Source organism: Arachis ipaensis, chromosome B08, assembly GCF_000816755.2.
Source record: "Arachis ipaensis cultivar K30076 chromosome B08, Araip1.1, whole genome shotgun sequence".
Lineage (NCBI taxonomy): Eukaryota > Viridiplantae > Streptophyta > Magnoliopsida > Fabales > Fabaceae > Arachis > Arachis ipaensis.
In genome coordinates, this window is record NC_029792.2 from 3,579,430 (window position 1) to 3,587,097 (window position 7,668).

Consider the following 7,668-nt stretch of genomic DNA (forward strand, 5'->3'; position numbering starts at 1 on the left):
CATAACTAGTTGTGTGTGCCTATCAGGAGAAGGAAGAAACAAAATAGAAACGGAGGTTCAGATTTTTTTCTTAATAAGGTAGTCGTAGACTGATTCTGTGCTAAAGATTCTCTCCGGCAACACCAATAATAATAAGAAACTGATTCTGTTCCATATTTTCATATTGGAAATTATATTATGCCATAGGAATAAAAGATGAAAACTATTGCTTTCATAATGCGAATGAGACATTACTTTTTTTATTTTCAACTACTTGATAACCGTTACTTTATATTCCTTTCTTTATTAAAAAAAATAAAAAAATAAAGTGTCGTCTTACTCGTTTTTTTGCCAAGGAGAATATAATCCCTGAGTCTATTTTGTCACCTTTTTCAAACCCAATTATTGCATTTCAACATACTAAATAGTAAATAGTAATCATTTTTCATCTATATATATATATTCACGATGAAAATTCAGGTGCAGTCAATTTCACGTGGAATTAATAACTGAGAGTCGTTTGATAAAAAATTAATCAAATTAATCAAATTATTTAACAATTCTTAATTATCAATGCAACTTTACGTGAAGTTAACTACACTTGAGTTTTCACTTATGTTCACATGTAGCTGCCATTTTTTATTTATTTATTTTTTTCACATGTAAATTGCTCTCAGCTTGCGTTATCTTTGCTAATAAAGTAGATGTTGAATTTTCCTAGTTCAATAATATACCAATTAAAAAGAAAAAAAAAAGTGAAATTAAATTATGAATAAAATAAATAATTAATGATGTTATTGGCATGCATTAATCAAGTTGAAAAAACGTGGGAGGAATGGAGGGTAGATGTAAAGCAGAATTTAGGGTTTTCCTTTTCTGAAAGGGAATTGAGTTTGAAGAAAGATTCTTTGGATGTCTACTATCAGCATGGTTGGCAATGGAGTGGATGGAGACTGGAATATAAGAGGAAAGTGATAGCCATCAAAATAAGTCAAACTTTTCGGGCTCATTCATTGGATTCAATTGTTATCTTCTCCTATTCATCTCATTATTTTCCAATTATAATATTATAATTAGTACGATTCTCTCTCTGTAATTTTATTAAAAAAATAAATTTTATAAGAATTTTTTATTTGGTTGAATGTCACAAATTTATACCTTTTAAATTATGAATAATGGCATAAGATTTAAAGTTACAAATTTTGTTGGTTATTAATTTAAGGATTTTATTTTTTTATAGATGATATAAGAATTTAAATCATATTTTTTCGATTTATATGAAAATTTGTTGATATTCCTTTTATATATGGATATGTATTTAGTTATTGCTGCATTAAAATAAATAAATATATTTTACTATGGATCCAATGATATGAATGTTAATCATGAGTAGTTGGTATATATATTCTTTTCATAACTAGTTGTGTGTGCCTATCAGGAGAAGGAAGAAACAAAATAGAAACGGAGGTTCAGATTTTTTTCTTAATAAGGTAGTCGTAGACTGATTCTGTGCTAAAGATTCTCTCCGGCAACACCAATAATAATAAGAAACTGATTCTGTTCCATATTTTCATATTGGAAATTATATTATGCCATAGGAATAAAAGATGAAAACTATTGCTTTCATAATGCGAATGAGACATTACTTTTTTTATTTTCAACTACTTGATAACCGTTACTTTATATTCCTTTCTTTATTAAAAAAAATAAAAAAATAAAGTGTCGTCTTACTCGTTTTTTTGCCAAGGAGAATATAATCCCTGAGTCTATTTTGTCACCTTTTTCAAACCCAATTATTGCATTTCAACATACTAAATAGTAAATAGTAATCATTTTTCATCTATATATATATATTCACGATGAAAATTCAGGTGCAGTCAATTTCACGTGGAATTAATAACTGAGAGTCGTTTGATAAAAAATTAATCAAATTAATCAAATTATTTAACAATTCTTAATTATCAATGCAACTTTACGTGAAGTTAACTACACTTGAGTTTTCACTTATGTTCACATGTAGCTGCCATTTTTTATTTATTTATTTTTTTCACATGTAAATTGCTCTCAGCTTGCGTTATCTTTGCTAATAAAGTAGATGTTGAATTTTCCTAGTTCAATAATATACCAATTAAAAAGAAAAAAAAAAGTGAAATTAAATTATGAATAAAATAAATAATTAATGATGTTATTGGCATGCATTAATCAAGTTGAAAAAACGTGGGAGGAATGGAGGGTAGATGTAAAGCAGAATTTAGGGTTTTCCTTTTCTGAAAGGGAATTGAGTTTGAAGAAAGATTCTTTGGATGTCTACTATCAGCATGGTTGGCAATGGAGTGGATGGAGACTGGAATATAAGAGGAAAGTGATAGCCATCAAAATAAGTCAAACTTTTCGGGCTCATTCATTGGATTCAATTGTTATCTTCTCCTATTCATCTCATTATTTTCCAATTATAATATTATAATTAGTACGATTCTCTCTCTGTAATTTTATTAAAAAAATAAATTTTATAAGAATTTTTTATTTGGTTGAATGTCACAAATTTATACCTTTTAAATTATGAATAATGGCATAAGATTTAAAGTTACAAATTTTGTTGGTTATTAATTTAAGGATTTTATTTTTTTATAGATGATATAAGAATTTAAATCATATTTTTTCGATTTATATGATTGATATTTGATATTCCTTTTATATATGGATATGTATTTAGTTATTGCTGCATTAAAATAAATAAATAAATTTTACTATGGATCCAATATGTTAATGCTAGCTGGTGTTATATAATTTTTTTTTGTTTGGAATTTGATTCCTGTTATGGTTTATTGTAAATACAATTTTATCACATAATAATGAAATTGTTAATTCTTCATGTGTAATATGTAAGTACCAAAGCGATCTCATTTTGTTTATTATTTTTGTGTTAAATAAACATTTGATTTTGTTATATAAAAAAATTAGTAATAATTTGAATTATAATACCTATTTATTTTATAATAAATAGGTTGAATATTATGTTATTAAAGTAGTATTTTTTGTGAAAATTGATTTATTTTAGAACTTATGAATATTGTGACATATAATTCATGTGAATATTAATCAACTAGTTCGCTTAAACAAGTGTCGAGGGTTCGAATTCCACCTTGTGCATGTAACAATAATCTATTGTCCAACAACAAACCCTTAAATGAAGCTCAGTACCGCGACGAATTAGTTTTTGACTTGCCAGATTAAGGAATACTGTGGAAAACAAAAAAAAAGTATTAATCTACTCGAAAGAAGGTTTATATTTGACAAAATTATATATACGTATTAACCGTAAATATATGTTTAGGTAACTAGTTAAAAATAAATCAATGCTTATTATTTATGTGAACAATAATAACTTTAAAGGAAGTTTATTGTTTACTACTTTAGTCAAATAATAAACATTGAACATTATGCTTATATTCTATTTAATTATATAATCACTAATTGGCCCAAAAATTGTTGGTATTAATTGATAAAAAATAAATGCATTAATAAAATATGTATAATTTCTAAATTTTCATGTAAATTAGGAGTCGATCTAAAAATAGACTTATTGTTTGACAGAATTTTATTGATAATATTTAGTAAGCCGCAAAAGAATTTGTGTACATAGTTTATGCGAGTGGATTGGCCTAAATGAAGTTTTATACTTAACCAAATTACATGTGTATTTGTGATAGAGTACTGTTACACATACAAGTCCTTTTGGCATACAAGTCACTTACATAACGCGCGCGTGAAATTACGTTGTTCCTCTTTGTATCCCGCGTTCCTCTTTCTCCTCCTCATCTTCCTTCTTCTTTACGTTTCTCCTCTTTTTTCTTTGCGTGTTTCATTTTCATTGTCGTTTTTTATTACGGTTGTTGTTGCTGCATTTTTTCCCTCCTCCTCTTTCTATTGATTTTGCAACATTATGTATTTTTTCTTCTTTGTTTGATTTTTTCCTCCCAAAAAGAATTATGAGAATATGAAATAAGAAGATGACGAAGAAGAAGCAGTAGAAGATGAGGAGGAGGAAGAGGAAGAGTTTCGAATTATGCAAAACTTATCAGCACACATACACCGAAAATCCTTAAACAATACATTCGAATATCTTCGTGTTACACCCAAATACAGAAAAATATTTCCTCTAATGCTGCATTTTTTTCTTCTTTTTTCCTTGTTTCTTTCTTTTTCATCCTCTTCCAAGTAATTTTGCAGCATTATATGTTTCTTCTTCTTCTTTGTTTGATTTTTTTGTTTTTATTCTTATTAAAAGAGTAAAACAAGAATAAATTTGAAAAGATAAAACAAGAAAAAAAGATGAATAAAAAAAATGATGATGATGATGATGAAAAAGAAGAAGAAGAAGCAGTAGAAGATGAGGAGGAGGGAGAAAAAGAGTTTCGAATTATGCAGAACTTATCAACACACATACACCAAAAATTTTTAAACAATGCACCTAAATATCTTCGTGTTACACCCAAATTTGCTGTAAATACAAAAAAATATTTTTTTAATGCAGAACTTTTATATTATATTCAATTCAAACCATCAATGATGAAACATTATTCACCTACAGAATTATAAACTACTAACAAAAAATTAACTAGAATCGAACTACACCTCAACCACTTGATTGGATTCAAAATAATAATCAATTTTGTTCTGGTTCAATTGACAATCTGAACTTAAATTATTCATTATTTTCAACAACGAGATAACTGATGATGGAGGAGAAGGAAGAAAAGGAAGGAGGAGAAGAAATTCCAATGAAAAAAGAAGGAGGAAGAGGAGGAGGAGAAAGAGGTGGTGTTGGTGATGACGATAGCGAAAGAGAAAATGACGCGTAAATTTACGGCACAAAGAAGAATGTGTACGCGTAAATATAAATGACTTATATAGATCAGACTTGTATCAAAAAATGACTTGTGTGTGGAGAATAATTATTTATGATAATAAATAAGTGATATAATTATTTGATTCCATGTGAATAATAAATTTATCTAAAAATAAATTTATTATTTGACAGAATTTTTTATNTTGTCAACAAAATTTATTTTTATCTTTATATTTATATATAGTAGTCCAATTACACATCTAAACATTTTTGTATTTAAGTCTAATTAAATTGGTCCAAATTCAATAAAAACTACTTTTATCACACCAGCGTGTATCACACGTGCGTTTCAATAACGCAACTTTTTTGTCTTCGTCTTCTCTTTTTATTTCTCCGTTTTTTCCTACTCCTCCTTTTAAATTTGTGCATGTAGGTTCTTCTTTTTCTTCTCTTTCGTTATCGTAATCACTAACAACACTAACATTTTGCTAACAAAAACCAACATTTTGAATTGAATTTGAATTTATATAATGGACAATAATGTTCGGTTCATTTAGTATCATATAGTAGTTTCGCTTTGATAATATTTTTTGTTCATTCTAGATGCAGGTGTTTCTGAATTTGAATTTATATAATGGACAAATGTTCGATTCATTTGATATTATACAATGGTTTCGCTTTGATAATATTTTCGGTTCATTCTAGATGCAGGTGTTTCTGAATTCGAATTTATATAAGAAATAACATAAGTATCCAATAAAAATGAAGAAAAAAAACAATGTTTATAAAATAATAGTTGGTTTTATATTATGATGACAGTAGAGTAAAATTATTTACATATTCTCTCATTTTATACTACAATTAAAACCATGCATGACTTGAAGAATAAGAAACAAGTAGTTGGGAGACAAAATCTTAATTGCCGATATTAATTATAGTTATAGTTGTTATTAGTGTATAACTTGTTGTGAGGAAACTAATATTATTGACAGGTCATTTAATTTGTCAGCAGTTTTCTACACATTCATTCTCAATTTTTATTTCAAGCTTTCCTTGAAATTTGTGGAATCCAGAGTATGGTTGGGTGAGATTCATAAATCTGTTCGATTTATTTTGTATTATACAATGATTTCACTTTAATAATATTTTCGGTTTATTTGCAGTTCAGGCGTGTTATCGATGAATAATTTGTCCCAATGGCTTTCAAGACAAATTGAATGGAATGGAATGAAATTCGATACAATTCAATAAAGTGATAATAAATAATTTCATTATTTTTTACTAAAAAAAGACTCAATCATTAATAAAAATACATCGAATTTATTTTTGAATCCAAATGAATTTCAATTAAATTAAGAAATAAACTAAAATTACTTAAGGAATAAAAAATTTGGTCAATACTTATCAGCAGCATCAAGTGAACCTCAATTAACACACAAATGAATCGAAATAAATTAAGAAATGAACCGAAATTATTTAATGATGAGAAAATCAGAACTAATAAAGATGTTCGTAAAATGTTGGTATTGTTGATGATGATGATAACGAAAAAGAAAAAAAAGACGCAACATTAGAGAAAAAAAAAAAAGAAGAAGAGGAGGAGGAGGAAAAAATAAGGAAAAAGGACAAAAAAAAAGAAGCACATAATTTAAAAAAATATTATAACAACTTAATTAAATTTAGTTAAGTATTTTATTTAAATATAGAGGTTTATTCTTATACATAATGAGATCCAACAACATGATATAACAGGCTGCAAAACCAAAAATAAACTAAATATCTTTTTCCTAACACTTGGATTACTGTTTTTTTGCATGAAATCACATCGTTAACAAATTATCTAATTGAGTTACCTAGAAAATAATATAATGAAAGGAGATACACATATTCCACTATCATATTTTCATTTATATGATTATATCCCAACCAATAAAAATTGAATATGTATTAATTTAAAATTTTTAACAAATATCTAATGTTTACTAATGAAACATAAAAAGCATGATAATAAAACATCGTTAACAAATATCTAATTTTAATATTTTATTAGTGAAACATAAAAAGGCATGGTAATAAAGAGTTTAATTTGGATGCGTTTTATATTATCATACAATTACATTCGTTTTTTTAAATAATTATTTAAACCGTTAATATAAAAAATAATTATTTTTATTAATATAATATTACATAAAATTTATTTTATACTAATAATATATCAAAATTAAACCGATAATTTGTATATGTATATGATTGGCCAGAAGCAAACGATATTGGTTGACATTATGAGTGCGTTAGTTTACTTAGATTGAGTCATAGATTGTCCTACGAAGTACAAAACTAAGTTATGTCAGTGAAAGGACTCATGTTAAGTGAATAAACAATCTGTTTAACCACTACAATCCCTGACCGTTGACCAATCACATTTTTGTTACTCTTCAACGACACGTGTCATCCAAATCCATTCACAGTTTCACACCTTCCAATTTTATCACCTTTACTTTTTTTATCTTTATTAATTTTTTTTTTTTAAAAAGCAACAAATCAAACCCACTAATGTAGTAGCCACTTCGATTTCGACTGTTGACCTGGTCGGATTTCAAACAACTTCAGAAGGTAGTTAACCCGGTCAAAGAAGATAAAATCTGTCAAAACTGGCATACTACGTGAACCAAATTGCATTCTTTTTATTTTTCTCTAAAAAAAGAAATAAATCTCATATATTATTATAATTTAGAAAAAATTTTAAGTGTATCAAAAATATCAGTATTTCAATTATTTTAACCGTTAATTTTAATTAATATATATTATATATATTTTTTATAATTCAGATCAACAGTTAA